The sequence below is a fragment of the Anoplophora glabripennis genome, unplaced genomic scaffold (assembly GCF_000390285.2).
Source record: "Anoplophora glabripennis isolate ALB-LARVAE unplaced genomic scaffold, Agla_2.0 scaffold121, whole genome shotgun sequence".
Taxonomy (NCBI): domain Eukaryota; kingdom Metazoa; phylum Arthropoda; class Insecta; order Coleoptera; family Cerambycidae; genus Anoplophora; species Anoplophora glabripennis.
In genome coordinates this window covers 490,574-511,092 of record NW_019416338.1, presented here as the reverse complement: position 1 = coordinate 511,092, position 20,519 = coordinate 490,574, and the positions used below count along the sequence as shown (strand labels likewise).

Genomic DNA, 20,519 nt, shown 5'->3' with positions numbered 1-20,519 from the left:
TTTACTGAATATAATGTTTATTGCTTGTTTGTATGTAGGTTCAGAATCTAGGTTATAAAAATTTCCAATATAAACTGCTTCTACTAGGTCTCCATAAATAAAAATTAATGCATTTTCTTATTGTAGTTCTTTAAGCGTTTTAAATTGAAAACATCTTATTGTTTGTTTACAGATGTACAAAATTACTCTGTTTAATATTTAATTTAATTGTAATATCAATAAGTGCACGAACTATAATTCATAACTTATTTATACGTATCGGGATAGAAAATAAGTAATTAATAATTTAAAAATGATTTCCAACCTTTCCAGATACTAATATTGTTAGCCATGAAAATTTTTTATTCCTTAATGTTGTGGTTCCAATTTAAAGAATCGTTGAAGAGATTTCAAGCATTTTAAAATTTTTTTTCAAGATATTTGTTGTCGCGTCATATAGGTCTAAATCAATTTTTAAATTATCGTAAATTTTGCAGTTGTAACAATTTTTCTCATATACAAGGTGTTTCTAAAATAAGTGCGTTTCTTGAAAACGGTGATTGAGGACACGAAAATGAGCAACTTTTATTGTTATTGGAAGACGTATAAAACTAAAGCTAGTTTGAGCTTCCACTGTAAAAAATCTGGTGAAAATTCACTGAGTGAAGATTTCACTGTATTAGTATGAGCAAAAATGAGTTCTTACAAGTGAAAGTTTCACGCCAGAAATGTGTAATTATCCTCAGACCTGAATGTTTACTATCAAGTGAGCGACTTTACCCTATTCAGAGCATGTAAGAAGAATTAAAAATTCACTTTTTCTTTAATATGATTCAAATTTATATTTATTTCATCCTTAACACGCAATCCATAGAGCTCTTGTTGCTAATGCTAATATGTTGGAAGTGTTATTTTGCAAAAAAAAATGTAAATACCTACCCTCGAACAATAGAGGTGCAATTAAATACCCATTTAAAATACCACATCAAACATTATAATAAATATAAGTTTATTTTAATTACCTATTACATTTTCCCGTTATGGATTATTATCGGACTAGTAATGTCAATTGCGGGTATTAATAGAGCCGGTATTATACAGGGTGTATCTAAATAACACCGAAAAAATGTAAGGGGCGATTCCCTGGTGAAAATTAATAGGGGCCTTTGGGATAAAATTTTTTGAAAAAACTCTCCCCCCTCCAAAGATTCCAAAAAAGAAATGTTTTTTTTTTATCTTTCCTGTATATCAAGCTAAAGAAACCAAACTTGGTGAACATTAGGTATATGTCAAAAAGCTACACGTTTTGAAATTTTTTCAATCCTGGAGAATTTTTATAAGGGATCGAAATAATCAACCCCTATGACATTTTCGGCAAAATACACGCGTGTTAAACAGTTCATCTTTTTAAAAATGCATTGCAATAAATTTTATTTTTTTCTCATAAATCCTTAACTTTTCGTAAAAACTTGAAGAGATCAAAAAGTTAGTAAATGAATGGGGCTTTTTAGACATATTTTTTGAAAGGAAAAAATTATAAGAAAAAATATCGTAGGGGTGATTATTTTAACTCCTTACAAAAATACTTCAGTGTTGAGAAAACTTCAAAAAGTGTAGTTTTTTTGACAGATAATGTTCACCAAATTTGGTTTCTTTGGCTTGATATACATGAAGGATAAAAAAGAAAAACTATTTTTATAGAATATTTGGAAGAGGAGTTTTTTCAAAAAATTTATACCAAAGACTCCTTTTTTCATCAGAGAATCGCGCCTTACATTTTTTCGGTGTTATACACCCTGCAGAAACAACTTTCATTAGTCTATAAAATTCTCTTTAGAATATTTTCATTTTCATTTTTAAATATTTCTAATTTTATCGCCATAACTTAAAAAACTAATGCGGGAAAGCCACATTGTCATGGAAATTCACACAATTGCTCCTAAAATGGGAAGAATCACAATTTGTGTTGAAATTCGCCGATCAACAAATTGTACTTTTCTGAAATTTTCAAGCAAGATTTTATCAAAGTTTGGTTCTATTTATGCATTTCACTATTTAAAAAAATATATGTAAATTTCTGCGGGCACTTGTCAAAATTCGTGTGAATGAAAAATTTCTTTTCACAGCAGCGCCATCTACAATTTGTTTTGGAAAAATTCGACATGTGGTCTTAGTTAACGTCGTAAGGATTTTTACAAAGTCAGGGATCTCTTCCTTTTCGGGTTTTTTATGTGAATCACCTTATATTAAAGCAGTATGGATAATACGGCTTTGTACAGGAAAATATAAATAATACGTTGATATTTTGTGCGCAAATTTCCCGAAAACATAGTGACACACTGCAGTTTTATTCAAATTGTTAATTTGTAATTTTTAATTATTTAATGTAACCGTCTGCTTTATCGTAAAGTGTTCCTGTACCAAGACATTTGGTGTAACATGTTTGCAAAGACTGTCTACCGCAGCTACTTATTGGGCAATAAACCAGTCCTAATGCGAAATTCCAATCAGGCCAGTAGTGCGAGGCATGATTGCGGCGTTAATATTTCAAAAGGGAGCTTTCGTGCTTGGCGCGATTAGAAATTAAATCAAACAAATGCATTTACGGATATTAACTGCTCCCCACAGAGCTGTCAGCGTTTGAAGGTAACATCCAAGGCGGCTTCGAATCAGGACGTACGGGGTAGATTCATTTTAATATATCTAAATACTGCTTACTAGGTGAAACACGTCGTTCATCACTTTGGTGGGTGGCGGATATTGCCACGCATAAGTCGTATCATTTCCACGCGATGCATATGCAAGGTAATCAAGTTATGAGCGGGAGCGTTAGGGCCCTAAGTGCTCTATGTCGTGATTACTAGGGACTAAATGGAGCTCGATAAACAATTGATTATTCCGCAACCTGGATATTGTCTTCTAGATTAATTTTGTGGATGAATTAAATTAACACAGGCCCTTGCAAATGCACTGTTATTGTTGAAATAGCTATCACAGCATGTGTTAAGTGATATGTTGTGAAAATGCTATAAATATATTATAGAGATTTTTATTGCAGAAGTAAAGTCTGATCGTCATTATTAAAAATAGCCAAACTGAACAGAACATGAGTTTATCTGCGTACATGTTCATTAGTTTGTGAATATTTGATTCAAAAGGCTGAACTAAGAAAATGGAGTAGCGTCTTAAACTTCAAAGGAATCAGTGTATACTAAGTTTCTGACGCTACTGGTGTTGATTGTTCTATTAAAGAACTACTAGTTCATCCACTTGTGTCTGTTTTCCCCCATTTTCCAAAACTTTGTCTACTAGTGCTCTACTTTAATAGGTATAACTTTTATTTACATTTAATATTTTTAATATTTTCATTTGTAGTAGATTACTTGACTTGAAGTAAGCTTTTAGGTATAATTCAAGTATAAACATAAAGACCAACATTATAACCAATAGATGTATGTAATAGGTACCTTTTTTGTGCACTATGTGCATAGGAAAAATATAGTTGGTATATATGACAAAAAAGAATGATTAGGACTATTTTTAAACTTGGCCCAAGAGAGTCATGTAAAGAGTACTTCATATCGAAAATACTATTAACGGTACCATCAATATATATTTTTGCAGTACTTAAGTACGTGAAGCTAAATTTATGTAATTATCAAATAAATGGCGTGTCCCATAGTCATCAAACAAGATATCGTAATCTACTCAGAGTTCCAGCGCATAAGTCAGCTCTATATGAGAAATCTCCATATTGTGTAGGGGTGTACCTGTACAATAAATTGCCTGATTGTATTGGAAATATCCAGTCCTATACCATGTACAAAAACGAACTTAAGAAGTACCTTGTTGAGAAATGTCTATACAGCATAGAGGAATTTTAACAGTGTACCTTTAAATTAAATTATTTATTCTAAATTCCCATTTTTATGTTATATTGTGTACGAAATTGACATGTATTGACGTTATAAATGTTTCGTATATTCAATGTAGTATCGGTTTAAATACTGTTGGTTCTTGTACATTGTACCATGTTTTTATATTTTTGTTTGTAGGTGAGTGTATTTGTTTTCATGTTTTTTTTTTATAAGTTATGTACTTGTAATATAAGCACCAAATTGACGTTCACATCAATTGTAAAATTGCTAAGTGACTATAAATAAATAAATAAATAAATATACCTGCACCAGAAAAATACATCCATAGAATATTACAATTTGTATATGATTTCTAGAGTTTACTCCCACTACAAAAACGTTATTGAAAGAACAAGTAAAGTGTAGTGAGAATAATTTTCATTTGCGATAAAAATGAGTTAATATGGAAAGTCCATATAATAATGAAAATAGTAGTTTGTAGATTATAAATATATGCAGTAGGTATTATCCCTTTCCATTGGAACAATTCACAGGTCTGTTGTGGTCCTCCACGACATTAGAATCCATCTTGCTTCAACCTTCCCTTCCAGTGAGGTTTCACAAATATGACACTGCCTCCTTGACATAGCTTCAACTTTTCAAATAGTAACGGTGTACTCAGGTTGTGTGACCTTAGTTTACTACTATTCTACTATCTTCTAACTTTAGTAAATCCTTCAACTCATTCTTTCTAAGAATATTTTTACAAGATTTTATTTAACTTGCCTTGTTAGTATGGGTCAAATCTTGCAACTGAATTTTAAAACAGTTATTTCTAACCGATTGTACTGAAAGGGTCTAGCAGGATAAGATAAGGTCAGCGGCCCCAGAAAGGTATTTTGAAAATGACTTGTGAGGTAACATCGGCGAGATATAAATCTACCATTGACACAAATTCAGTCTCGCATCTTTTTCGCGTTCTGGTGATAATTGATCAAATAGGCACTAGAGCGGGTATTTTTCAAAATTGTTTTTTTCGAAAACTGTTGCAGCTATCCTAATGAAACAAAAACTGTTCGTTAGACAAAACATTAGTTTAATAAAAATATTTTTTTTTCTAGATTTTATCCTTAGTTCACGTAGACGTAGATCACAGAAAAAATATATAATGTAGCTTACTATGTCTGGTATTACTACCAAAAAGTGCATAAATATAAAATGAGTGCAACACTATAAAAAAAAAATTAAACTTCTTATGACCATCTTAGGTACTAATGACTTCCCATTTGTGACACCATTATCATCTGTTTGTTACTCAAAAATATATTAGTAGTTAAAAATGTAAGGAAGACTTTGATTTTGACATAAACAGATGAAAATTGTTTGTGGAACTACAACGTTTTTAGAGAACAAGACGAAACCTGTCGCTTTCCAGCTAGTCACGTATGTGCTTTGTGTTTTGTTTACCTATCATTTCATACTTCAATTATCATGTGCGGCTTATTTCAGATTATTAATTTTTTTATAGTTAAACTGTTTTATTTGACCTCGCCTCAGGGTTTCGGTTTGATTTACCTATTTTATTTTATTAACACTAACACAACTGTTGTCTTGCTTCATCATAAATTAAAACGATATCCAACTCCGAGTTGCTATACACGCAAGCTGTTTTTGACACTAATTACTAAAAAATTATTGTAAACACTAACGCAACGACGATTGTAAAATCAGATTTCAGTATTCGGAGTCGCTGAGGCTACGTGGCTCTCCAGGCATATTGCCAGTGACTCTACAGTTGTCCAGCTATGTAACGGTTGAATGTACTACAATTTTTTTTAAGATATTGACTCCATTTCTCATACCGCATCTATTCCCATTTTTTTTTTTGGATAAGTTGTGAATCACCCTTATATTCCAACTACACTTACTGTATATCCGACTAGATTGGCTTTAACAGGAGGCATCATCTCTCAGTACCTTCCGATTTCAGCTTCACTAATAATGGAGGTTTAATAGAAATTCTGAAAAAGAATTAAATAATAGTAATAAAAATAAAACAAAATTGACAAGCAATTAGATAAATACTGTATTTTATATCAAATCAAACTTTTGATTATCACCAGCAGTGTAAGTATTTTTGGTACCTATTCTAATTCAACATGTTTATTTTACAATAACAATGCAGTTTCTCACACGATAGTGTGGTCATTAATTTAACTATTCTGGTCAATGGAAGTTATAAATCACCGCACCATATAGCAAAAAGTAGTTTCTAACTTAGTCGCTTCCTAAACTACAGGCTGGCCTCACTTTACCGTAATTTAAACAACTTGAAACCCGCAAGAAACTAATTACATTTTATTCTGGATACCCTTACGGTTGCAAGTAAGAGATAATTATCTCTCGCCGTTGAAAAAAATGTTGTTCCGACCCCCGTTCCGCGTTTAATCTCGCCCCTTTCATGGAATTAGATTGGCGTTTGCAAATGCGGATGATAATCTAGACAGCATTCAGACAAACCTGGCCTTGGCTGAACACGGTCCAGACTAGTGCAGAATGTGTCCGAATTAATTAATTACGCGCCCTCCTTCCTGGCTCTCCGACAACCTGCCCGACGAAATTTATAAATAAGCTCCAGCCGAAATATTCAGAAGATGTTAGGTTCTCCGAACGTCTAGTCTGACTCGCAATTTTTGTCGAATACCAGACCTTTAATCAATATGGTAGTAGCTTATAACTAAGAATAAGGTCAAGTAGCTTATTTGATGTTTTTTTTTAAATTATAAATCTTTATGTGACAGAATAAAACTATACATCAATATCGGCAAAAATTATTATTGTTAAATAAACGAAATTTAAAATTGTAATTGCCCTGTTTCCTTTAAAGGCATGTATCTTGTTAATAAACGATTGGTCCTAATTTCATTTATCAGTGAAGTTGAAAATAACTTTTAAACAATTTTTTTACGCATTTACAAATTTAAATGTCTTATTTTTTAAAACGGTTGGCTTTAAAGATATAAGCAGAAAGGTTTGGGGAAAAGATTTTTCTAGTTCAAAATGAAATACACCGTGGCACAAAGAAGTTTTGGCATATTAAATGCGTCTTAATGGTCGCTTGAGGCGCCCTCTAAAAGAGACAACGAAATCGTCAATAAATTCACTCCAAAAAACCTTGGATACGAAATTTCACGAAATTAGCTCGAAGTAGTCGAAAGATATTAAAGAAAATGTTATTTACTTTTTCAACTTTGACACCCTGTAACTCCGTAATTATTAATTTTTGGACTAAGGTAAGTTTAGTTAAATCGGCTTATTTTGAGCCTGGTGGAGCGTTGTACCCTTTAGAGACACTCTGTATGATGAAATTAATAATATATACAAATTTTTCCTTATCAGTATTGCAAAATTTTAAGCAGATGTATATAATACTAATATTCGAAGAAATGATTTAACTCCTCTAATCTATAAACTTTCTCTTTTTGCGACATCATTTACTTTTAACATATATAAATTATACGATAAGATTCCTGTTCATTTAAAATCAAGTCAAAGTCATACCTAATTATAATATTATGTTGACAATTTTTATTTTATGTAACCCTAACATCTAAACTCACTAATTATTTATTATTGATACTCAGCTCTATGTAGTCGTTTTCTATTCTATATGTTAGTTACTACGATTAGACATACAGGGTGTTACGAAATTCACAGACACGGACTCTGGGATCATGTCTGTGACTAGATAAGGTCATAAAATAAGGAAACTAAGGAAAATAAGGACTAGATAAGGTCATAAAAAATGTCTATCATTTTCCAATCAGACCGATATTTTTCGAGATATGGCAGTTTTAACTATCCAAAAATAATAAAAATTTTCAATTTTTAATCATTTGATAAACAATTATGACAAACGAATTGTTCAACATTTCCACCATCTGCTGCTAAACATGCTTCAGCGCATTGTGCTACAGCTCGAACGGAGTTGCGTACTGTATCTGTATCTCTGGTGTTATTTGACAGACAGCTCTATAACAATTAATGACAATTCAGAAAGCATTTATCAATACTTTAACATAGTTAGAGTACAGTAAAAGTACTTGTCAATACAAACAGCAAAATAATAGGCCACAAATCGTGAATAGTATGATATGCTGATGGCTCTCGGAGCTTCAAATAATCGTGCAGGTGAAGCAGTGCGGTTGGCTTGGTAGAGGCTGTCCATTTGCTTGGCCACCTCGTTCTCCAGACCTAACGCCATGTGATTTTTTATTTTGGGGGCTTCTTAAAAATGCTTGTGTACAGAACACCAGTAGCAAATTCGAATGAATTGCAGAACCTCCTATTTCAATCAATACAGTAAATAACACTAGAGGTGATACGCAATTCCATTAGAGCAGTAGCACAGTGTGCTTAATTATGTTTAACAGCAGACGGTGGAAATTTTGAACAATTGTTGTAACTCGTTTGTCGTAATTGTTTATCTAATGATTGATAATTGAAATTTATAAATATATACCTATTTTAGTTATTTTTGGATATTTGATACTGATATCTCAAAAAATACTGGCCTGATTGAAAACTTATAAAGATACTTTTTTATCACTTTATCTAGCTTAATATGATCCTACAGTCCGGGTCCGCGAATTTTGTAACGCCCTGTATACATCCATTAGTATCATCAGTTTGTATTACTTTTTTCATAGACTTCCATCTGGACTACACTTTGTGATTTGCGTCTCTTATAAATATTATAATTTGGTACATGTTATGTTTGCATGTAAAGATTATTGTTACTTGACTTTATTTGAAACTACTAATACGTAGAGATTTATTTCACAAGTATAATCTATTCGTCATCATCAGATGAACAAGTAAACCATTCCTTTTCAATTAGAATATCGACATTTGATCAGTTCCATTACATCATTCTTTTGCTCTCTTTAGAATACGGTATGCGATAAAAATAATAATTAAAAAGAATATTTAAATTAGCTACAAAAGATTTTTGTCATTGATTGTTTGGTCGCTACTATGCGTTCTCCATTATGTATTTCAGAAAACGTCAAGTGTGTTTATAGAATTATGTTTTAGAAAATGTAAATTAGGTTTTAAGGTACTTTTATTTTATACAAGGCGATTTTAGAATTAAATATAGTAGTAGTAGTAATTTCCATAATACCCAATTGCGTGGAATTTGTGGCAACTTGTTTTAATTAAGAAGCTTTAGTAAGAGCTTTCAAAAGAAATATTACTCAACCCCCAATGCCATTTAAATATTATGGGGTAATGCTTACCCTTGCTTGGGGGTGAAAGTGGCGGAGTCAAAAATACCAGCAAAGAATATCCCCCTTTAATCTTAAAATCTACGGGTCTGAGCGTTTTTCTACAATCTTGACGCAATTCCTGAAAATGGCTCTGTTTCGTTTTCATTTGGCCACCCTGTATACATATTTAGGTATACAGGGTTAGAACTATTTAAAGGGAGACTATAGGGATATCGGAAACCGTTAGTCATACAGGGTGGCTCAAATTACAAAAAAGTTGCACAATTATGGGGCGAGTGTTTTGGGGAAAACAGATATCTTCGATAGTTTCTGAGATATCTCGAAAAAAGTGAAAATATCGATTTTCTATTTTTCGTTATAACTCATTTGTTTTTTAAGATAGCCTCACAAAATTTTGTATCTAGCATTATCCAACATGGCGATTTCAATGGTGAGATTCAGATTTTTTCTCTCTTCCATTGTTTCAGAGTCGCGATAGTCAACTTTTTTTTTTCTTATGGACGCCATATTGGTTCTCCTCATGGATGGATAAAGAAAAAAATACGAATTCAACGATGTACCACACTTTACAAAAATATCCTGTCTGCCTGCAGCAATTTGAATTTCTTTTTAATTTTTCTGAAATAGTAGGCTGATGTCCGAATTGTCATTTTCTTTAGTGTAAAACATAACATGGTGTTCCATTTAAATTAACAAAGTTAATATCTCGGCCCATTCTGTTTGAATTTCATTTGTTTTTCTACATCATTTTCGAAAACTTCATAAAAAATAGTGCAACTTTTGTATTTCACATTTTTTTATAACTTAAAACAAAAAAGTTAAAGGGGGGTCAAAATATAGTGAATCAGCCTGTACATTAAATGGGCCTAAGTACTTGGACCTTCTACAAAATTATGTAGAGGAATTTCTCCAAACATTGCCGGTCATGCGTTATGTGGAATGCTGATATCAGCATGATGGTGCTCCAGCACATAGTTCCTTGCAAGTGAAACAATTTTTAAATAACAGATTCGGTGAACAATGGATTGGGAGAGATGGACTCATTAATTGGCCGGCCAGAACTCCGGACATGAATCCTATGGATTATTTTGACACCCTCCCCCTTTAACTTTTTTAAAATTAAATTTAGTTTTGTGAATAAAATCCAAATTTACCCGTTTCACTGTTATTTCTTAATAAATGGCTTAATATATTTTCAAGTGCTTGAAATTTGAATTTGACTTAACTTGATATTCAACACTTTATTACTTGACTTGAATTTAAGTTCAACTTTAAAATTAAATCAAACCCACAATCCCTATTTGGGGAAGCATTAAAAATTAATTCTGTATGTGTCCCAGTATTTCAGTGAGTTAATTAAAAAGCATTATGCATAATTTCTACTGGATCTTTTTAGATATTAATTTATTGTATTATTTTTATTATATCCACCTGTAACTCAGATACTTGAACTGCCACTGTTAAAAGTAAGTAGTTAGTATAAACAGCTACTACATCCATCAAATTTAAGTGCTAATTATTGTGTTTCCTCAATGTAACATTCAAATGAGTCTATAAATAGCATTTCTTCCAAGTGTAAAAATAGAAACGCTTACAAAGATGTTCTTTAAAAAATAATTCCGACATATATTGTTCCAGATAAATAATTTTCATCAAATCCGTAACAGCTGCAAAGTATTGTTAATATAATTAATTTCTAAAAATAATCGCAGTTCTGGAATTTGGCTGAGCGGATTGACTAAAAGCCAAAGTGTCGGCAGAATTTCCAGAATTAAAGTAGGAGTTTTTGTCTAAGATAAATATATGGATACACTGATTACTATATTATTAGACAGGTTTTAAAATTTGGCACTTGCCTAGGTTGTCTAAAAATATACAATAGACAGTTTAATGGACATTTTGATTAAGTGATGTATGTCTGCTGTCGTTAAGAAATTGTTTATAATAAAGTATCATTCGTCAGAAGTGGAATGCGACTTTTGTCTATTATTTAGTCAACTGTTACGGTATTTCAGACCACCAGAAAATTTCTGGTGCAATCCAGTTTTAATATAGCTGTGTGTAGGTGGCAAGGTACATTTCGTATGCAATACAATAAAACCACATATTTTTGATGTATGAATGAAAATGTTTTTGTACACCAACGTTTTACGTGCCATTGTTAAGTGCATTCATCCAAAAGCATGTAACGGAATATATAAAACTGCTAAGTTGTGTTGGACTATATTTCACAAAAGGGACATCCAGAAAATATTTATTTGTTCAAGGCTTACTGTGTAACCTACAAGATGTTTGTCAGGAAAGGAAATGATGTTTGGCTGTGCAATACTTTAATATAAAATGTAATTATGTAATTTTAATGGGTACTCTCGCAAATATGGAAATTGGCAAAACTTCTGTTTGTTTTATTTTCGTCTAAAGTGGGCCTCAGATGATCAATGATATTGTCAATACTTCCAATACACACATATATAATTAATTATTGTTTAGAAAATAGTGTGTATCCTTCTTGCTGGAAAGAATCTCTAATAAAACCAATCCCAAAGATTTCTAACCCAACTGAATTCAAAGACCTCAGGCCTATAGCAATCATCCCAGTCTTGTCTAAGGTGCTAGAAAAAATAATTGGAAACCAACTGCGGGACTATCTCAACAACAACCAGTTAATGCCTCTACATCAATCAGGTTTCCGTAAACAACACAGTTGCTTATCTGCCTTTTTAAACGTTACAGATGATATTATTGGCCAAGCTGACATCGGTAAAATCAGTGCATTGGTTCTGCTAGACTTTAGTAAGGCCTTCGACACACTCGACCATGACATATTATTAGCCATATTACACTTCGTGGGCCTCGCGGAACAGTCTATACTGCTCTTTAGAAATTACTTGAGTGATCGTGTACAATCTGTGGTTGTTAATAATAAAGTATCAGATAAAGTTAGAATGTCAACCGGAGTACCTCAAGGATCTATTTTGGGTCCACTTCTTTATACTCTGTATACGCTGAACTTTGAAACCTTTATCAACCATTGTAAATATCATTTCTATGCAGACGATACGCAGCTGTATTACTCTTTTATACCGTCTGAGGCTATTAATTGTTGCCAGAAAATTAATAGTGACTTAACAGCTCTGTCCACTATCGCGACAGGTCACTCTTTAAAACTAAATGGCTCTAGTCTTCCGTTTTACTTTTTGGTCGAAATACTGTCTTGGATGAAGTTACTCACTCAATGCATATTTGCATAAACAATGAACCTCTTTTTGTTACTAGAGAAGCTAAAAGCCTGGGTGTAATATTAGACTCTGGTTTGAGATTTAAATCATTTGTAAATTCAATGTTCAGAAAATCGTTTACAAATCTAAAACTTCTATACGGTAGTCGGCATATACCTATTAAGTAAGCAAATCAAGATGCTACTGTGTGAGTCTATGGTCTTGTCTCAATTTAACTACTGTGATGTTCTTTATAATCCTTGTATAGACAGTACTGATACATCCAGAATCCAGAGAATGCAAAATGCTTGTGTCCGATTTATATGCGGCATTAAAAAATATAATCATATATCTCCCGCTTTCAAGAGTCCGAAGTGGTTGCCAATGAAAACTAGACGAAATTATCATGCAATCTGTTTTTATCATAAGTTGATTTCTACAAAAATTCATCCGTATCTCTATAATAAAATAACATTTAGGACGGACGTGCATAATGTTAATATACGAAATAAAGGTTTATTATCTATGCCCAGACATAGAACCGCTTTCTTTGAACGGTCCTTCTCCCATAATATAGTCAAACTATATAATGATCTAAGTAATACCTCAGCAGCAATGTCAATGTCAATGTCGCTTTACAAATTTAGGATATCTCTCAAATCTTACTTTTTAAATAGTCAAGTTTAAGATACTTCTCTATTATTTGTTGATTTTTTTATATGCTGTATATTTTCTTTTTAGTCCCCACATCTATTTTAAAATATATATTTTTTTAGAATCGTTTATTCTCTTTAGGATGCGCGGAAGAACAGTACCCTGCTGATGCAGCGAACTGAGCGTTATTCCTATTTGTCTATATGTAATATGTGTCTGTAATAAATAGTAAACATTATTGTACTATATAGATAAATAAAATTATTATTATTATTATTATTATTATTATTATTAACAATATATGACAATAATATTGATTTTGTAAGGAAATATATTCATCAATATTTTAATATTGGCAATATGTTGATTATCCCAGGGCGATATTGACAATATTTTCCTCAGTAAACCTAAAATGTATGATTAAACGATACATTTTATATAAATTTTAGTTTTTATTTAAAACAAATTTTTTGAATTAGACTGTATCAAATGACATTATTTTGCTTGTGTACTTCTTCCTCTTGGTTAAAATAATTTCAATAAAGGTCTCTGATTGCCTTTGCATTTTTGGCAGAATCAATAAACATAAATTTTTCAAATGGCGTAGGTAAGTTCTATTTTCGTTCTTTCACATCCAACATTATATTGCTTAGTTGTTAACAGAATAATTAACAGAAGAAATAGAATCGTTTTCCTGAGACAATTCTATGGATTCTTGAAATAATTCAAATCTTTTTTACTGATAATATTTTGAGAAGAGTGTCCTCATCTATTTCTGATACAACGCCAGCGTTTTCGAGAAAATTGCAGAATGTGGTTTTAAAATTCAATGACTTGTACATAGCACAAATTGTCGGTAGATCATTTTTGAAAACTCTTATGATTAACTATTAAAAAAATGAATGGGAAATGAAATTGTGGGGTTTAACATTTTTATTTAATGAAAAATTCATTATTAGAAATGTTCAGACTATTTGCTTGGAAGATATAAACAAAACAAGATTTTTTAATAAAAATTTTCAATTTTTTTCTTATTTTGGAATACTTTTTGCTTTTTTACATTTTACTCAACACGTTGTATAAAATACTCTACTATCAAAAAGCACTTCCACGAGAAGTATACGAAAATATTGTTCTTATTACCTATAGACAACGATAAAATTGTAACGATTTTCTTTTTGCTCTTAATTAATGTTATCTTTTAATGATTCTCTCATAATATAAAAGTTTAATAGCTACTTCTGGGAAACCATTTACTTTGCAGAGTTTAATTTTGCACGAGATGAAGTGATACAGGTTCGTTCGCTATTTTTTTAAGGAATCTGTTTGGAGTAGATATTCTGTTTCGTTACTTTCAAAGACTCAAGAAAATAACAGGAAATAAACTATATAAAAGATAAAGAGCAACAGGAGATTAAAAAAACTTCTGGTATTTGAGGAAATTTGTTTTACTTAAATATAAATATAAATTGAAAATTGTAAAAATGATATTTTACTTCCTGTAAAATTTACATAAATATACACAATCCTTAAGATACAAAATTATGTTTGTTTTTAATGAATACGTTATATTTGAGGAAAATAAATTAACATGGATAATAAATAAATTGCTAAATGGAAGCATTATTTTCTCGGTGTAGGCGTTTTGGTTTAAGCAGCCCGAGCTTCTGAAGAGAGATATTGATGTAATATTTTACGAGGGGGAGAATCTCGGTTATTTATTTACATTTTACATCAGAGGCAACCCATGAAAAAGTTCCATCAAATTACTGCGATCATTTAAAAGTAATATCGCCTCCGCGAAATAAGCGAAGTAAGCAATGTAATATTAATTTATCATTTAATTTAATTAAACAAATTTTCTCTTAATATAATTTTTGAACGGATTTGAATATATTAAATATAGCCGAGATCAAACGGTAAGTAATTTATGGACAAGCAAATATAATATTCTCAGATACATAGCAAGCTATTTAAATTTGTGCCGTAGCTGCCAAAGTTCACAGCGGTTTCTGATTTATGTACATTGATACGGCCCACCTCGCTACACACGATGCCATGAATAAAGAATTATGCCTTGTAATTCAGTTTGGTCTTCCACCGGTGCTTCTTTTCAAGAGTGGAACTTACAAAGGTGCCAAACTAGGCATTGTGTTCGCTTGTAGACGACAATAAAGTTAGCGGAAAACCGAGGCTGGAACAACTAGATGTATTGTTTCTGAAATTTAAATATTTCGAGGGAGAAAATGGAATTCTATTACATCTAGCGGGCACAGGAGGAAGTTTGACTTCGGCAACATTAATCTTTCAGAAATCTGATCGTGTTGTATGTTAAAATAGGAAAACGAGGAGATGTAAATTCACAAGAATTATGTAAACATTAAAGTTAAGCTTTAGCAGTTCCATTATTAATACACCGAGAAAGTGTTTTGGTGGCAAAAACGTAGTAGATTTAGTTTCGACATCTAAATGGTACTTTAGCTTGATATACCTACTACCAAATGAAGAGGAAAACTAAACACATCTCTTAATTTCAACAAAGCGCATTAGAACAAGATTAATATTAGTTTTTTCTTTATTTTTTGGGGATTTTGGCACTTTGGAAAAAATTTTAAAAAAATAGTAAAATAAACCCTTACGCCAAATGCATCAGTCAGAGGTTATTTTTATGAAAATAGTTTTGCTTAACCAAAAAATCTCACGATGAAAAAAAAATAATATATAATAATAATAATATAATAATATATAATTGCTCTTATTTCTTGATGCACTATCAGTTCTGGAAATTTCGAAAGACAATGTATTCAAATACAATATAGCGTCTTAGTTTTTTTTCTTAAAATATTTTTCAATCTTTTCAGAAAAAAATTATAACATAAACATTTGTTTGGGTTATATTTTTTCCTTCTGATAAGATTGAAAATGTCCAATATTTATTTTTATAGCAACATATATTTCGAGACTATCTTTCAAAGATGAATTCTAAAAAGTTTTATAAAATGAAACAAAATGTTGGAAATATACATTATGTTTCAAATTTATTCTCTACCCACTATCATTGTATATTCCTTATACTTTCTTTACACTTCTATAATTTCGTATTTATTGGGATTGTCGTATTAACAATTTAGGTGGGATACACATTCTTCAAAGGAATGTTATATTAAATTTTTCAGGTGAGTCTGCACACTTCTGCGAGGAATTCTTTGCTATCGCTAAATTTTTCCTGATAACGCGACACTTCTAGAGGGTTCTATGAAAGCCAGCTGAGCCAAAATTCAATTGAGAATGAATAAAAAGCAAAAGTAGGCCTTCCCTTTGTTCCTATAATTTATACATTTTGTTGTTTTTCCTCATGTTTTTCTCTTTCGTATTTACATTTTGTCTCGTAGGTACCTTACCGTTTTCTAATGTAATTTCAAACTCTTAATCTTATTCGGATCAAGTAAAAATATTGAGCGTTCAGTATGTGTGAAAGCGGGTTGTGGTCGGTATTAATAAAACAATACAAAGATCATTACTCATTTGCATTAAATTTTCCATACTTGTCACTTGTACTGAATTATATATTATAAAGTCATTTACTTCATATTATTGTATACCTGATTACACTTTTTCTATAAATATCAATAGTAGTAAAAAAATCTTAAATAAAGAGAACATTATTTATTTGCACGTATATATATGAATTTCTTAAGCCGGCTAAACATTTAAAAAATTCAATTGTGTATCATATTTGCAAATATTTGCCCAAAATTTATTAACAGGATATACATATGTGAAATATGAGCAAAAGAAAAACAGAATAATCCAAACAATGCGTCATTTGCATAGTTTTGACGAATACTTGTCAAATGAAGAATGCTTTCTGCTGAAGAAACAGTTAAGCACCATCCACATAATACGGCATTTGTTGACGTCGGACAAATATGTGTACAAATCTACACACATGATCACATTCTCTATCATTCAGTCATCCACATTATACTGGATTTGTTTACATTTGTCAAATATTTTTGTAGATCTGATTGTACATTAAAGGTTAATTGACATGGTGATAATCGCGCTGTGGCGACACCGCTTTATACAGTGCTTTCGAAAAGTAACGAATAAATTCATTATTTTTTAAATTGAGAAGTTTTCGAAAAAATCCCCTGGCACGTCGATTTTGTTTTTAAAAAATGCACTTTTTGACATGCCATTTGAAAGAGCGTGTCATTCTACATACGCATCAAGAAAAATTATGGTGTTACATAACAAAAATTTGAAGAAAATAATGTTTGGAAATTTTAAAATTTAATTTTCACATTACTGAAAATGATAATGGTTATGTAAAAATCGACTAAATTAAATGTTCAAATTGTGCACTGTTGGCTGCGTGACAGTAGCCAAGATGATTAATAAATTCTTTTTGGACATTATCAATAACTTCAGGAGGTATACGATGTATCTCGTGACAAATTCTTGCTTTTAAATCTTCTAAATTAACCGGTCTAGTAACGTATACTTTGCTTTTTAAGTATCCCCACAAGAAGTAATCTAGGGGTGTCAAATCAGGCGATCTGGCTGGCCACTCAATCGGCCCCTTTCTCCCTATCCAGCAATTTAGAAGATTTAAAAGCAAGAATTCATCACGAGATACATCGAAAACGCTTTGTTATCGAGATATGGATCGTTAAAGTTTAAGAAAAGATCCTTTTTTTTAATTACAAGGAAACGAATGAAGGAATTTTATTCAAATTTTACAGTCTGCTTTAGTTGTTTTTATTGCTACCCCATTATTGTTGAAAGTTTTTTAAAATATTTGTACATAGGGTGTTTGGAAAATTTGGTACAAAATTTAAGGGGGTGAAAGTACAGCCAAAGTTCCTATGAACATTAGTCCTCCGGAGCACCGTTACTGAGATATGCCCTTCCAAAGGGGTATTAACATTTGGAATTAACTTTCTTTCTGATTAAGATAACGAAATGAAAATTGTAGGTAATAATCATACCATAAGGGTATTTCACTGCCATAAGTTTCATCAAAATTGGTTATAAATAAGGATAGTTTTGTAACTACTCTTAACAGAAATTTTTCAAATTTTCTTTATTCCTTTGAATTATCAAGCAAATAATATCATTTTTTTATAGACTTTTTTGAAGAAAAAATGTATCTACTTTTTTTTCAAATTCTGCGTAGTTTAATCAAAAATAATTATTTTTTAAATAATGTATGGCTCAGAACAGTAAAATTTTTTAAAACATTTTTACTTAGTAGGCATCTTTCATAGTGACAGTTTCATGGTAATGATACTAATGATTGTCACTTTCGCGTGCTATGATTTAAATTTTTCTGTTTCTTTATTTTCGTAGTTGTGATCTTTGTGCTCAACTTTACATTTCAATCGATTTTTTGCAACCAGGAACCATCATGCTTTTGTTTTACTATTTTTGGGTCCACGTTCACCCTCTTAAATTTTGTACCAAATTTTCCAAACACCCTGTATATACTGTAAATTTGATTATTTCGAGGTACCGAAAAAATACATTACAATAAAATTGATAAACACATTAAAAGCATTACAATAAAATTGATATGTGTGTAACATCAATTTTATTTAAACAATGAATAATCGCATTTGCAAAATCAGCATACATATATGCAGAAAATAGTAGGTACATTTTGTAACAAAAACCAAACATTATTGTGCAGTCTACAAATCAAATTAGAAAAGTCGCAGATCAATATAACCTCAAGTTTTCCAGGCAAATCCAATGTTTGTAACTTGTTTTACACAAAATTATTCACAACCTGAGTGAATACCATGCACAACACTTAACACGTCTCGGTATATCACATAATATAAAACGGTGTAAAAGCTACATTCGTAACAAAAACTTTCTACTGTGCATATCTTCAAAGTCAGGCATCATCTCATAATTTTTATAAATATTTTTACAATATGTACCATGTTTTTTACTGCAAACACAGTGACAGATATAAATTGTAGAATTCAACATGACAATATTTTTAAATTTTATTACAGCAAAATACAGTTTTCTTATTAATTATATGACAATATTTACCTCAGTTTTTTGCACAACATTTAAAACCACAGTGAAATGTAGAAAAATCGTTGTAGAACTGAATTTTCATTAATAATGGCCATCTTCGTAATGACTTTAAAGCCTGTTTAAATTAGTACGAATTGACTTCGTTATGAAAATAAAGTAAATTTTAAATACTGGGAGTTACAATCGAATTATTTTAAAAGTAGCGCTTTGTTTTGCACGAATTTTACTGATATCCTTTTATTTGTTTCAGGTGAGTCAGAATGATTTTCTTCCGGGCATATTTTGCCCTCTACGATAAATCTGACGCTTACGACAGGAGCGGTGCAGTTGGATCCCTCAAGCCCAAACCACAGACCGCCTCAGTATGTTTCTTTTTTGTTTTGCCTTGATACTTCGGGGACTATAATTTTAGGGCTTTTCTCTAATTCGGCTCTTGTCTAAATCCTTCAATTCGGGAAACGGATTATACTGATGCGCAGCTTCCTATTTGTGGAATATCACTTCTTTGCCATTAAATGTATTAAGGACATTTTTTCATATTAAAAGCTGTTAATTTTTGGAGCCCACATAAGTCAATCCATTTTTGCATTACATGAAGCACCTAAAATAAAGTTCAGTCAAATACAATGTTTTAAAACTAATTTTGGACCAATTCAAAACCACTAGTATAATTTTTATTTGATTTAAATTTATTATGTGAACCATATAGTCTAGGAGCCAGATAGGGTTCCGTAGCCAATCAGAGTGCCACGGCTGAAAACAACTTATTCTTAAGTATTTTGGCCTCCTGAATCCTGAATGGTCAGTTCAATTGTTATTAACAAATTAAATGTTTAAATGGCTGTAAAAAGTTTATTTTTATAAGCTAGTACAATTTGTTATGCGTTAATAGTTACGTTTTCTCATAACATGCATATACTTTTTTGAAAATTAAAAAAGATTAAGTTTAACCAAAGTTATTGCAAAGTTAGTGCAAATATCTTATAATTTCCGTCTCCCCGCGCACCGATTTTACCATATCTCTGCGACCAAGTTTTTTGGATTCAGGAGGTCAAAATACTTAGGATTAAGTTGTTTGCAGCCGTGGCACTCTAATTGGCCACGGAACCCTATCTGGCTCCTAGACTAATATATAAAACATACACGAGTGGTTTGCTTAAACACTATCGAGAAAAAAATTTTTGACAACACCAATGTCTCGAAGTTAGTTTAATATTTCAAAACTGAGTTTAATTACTTAATAATCCGTGATTTTTTTACCCCTTCCGTGGTTTTACAGCGAATTTCAGTAGAACAGTATAATAAAGGTGTGATTAGCCCAGAATTAATCAAGAAACGGCAACTGATTAGTTATAATGCAATTAGTCAAACAGTCGCGAGTAAAATCAATAACTGAATTGAGCAATTTTATGTACGCGACATGCTTTTACCAACTATCATTTCAGTCTTGCAAAAAAACATAG

General features: G+C 31.3%; 1 protein-coding gene across 2 annotated transcripts in view; it reads left to right on the top strand.

Annotated features, from left to right (window-relative positions):
• Positions 1-20,519, top strand: part of LOC108910158 (RNA pseudouridylate synthase domain-containing protein 2) — a 656,998-nt gene that overhangs the window by 166,159 nt on the left and 470,320 nt on the right. The gene's annotated exons all lie outside the window — the stretch shown is intronic.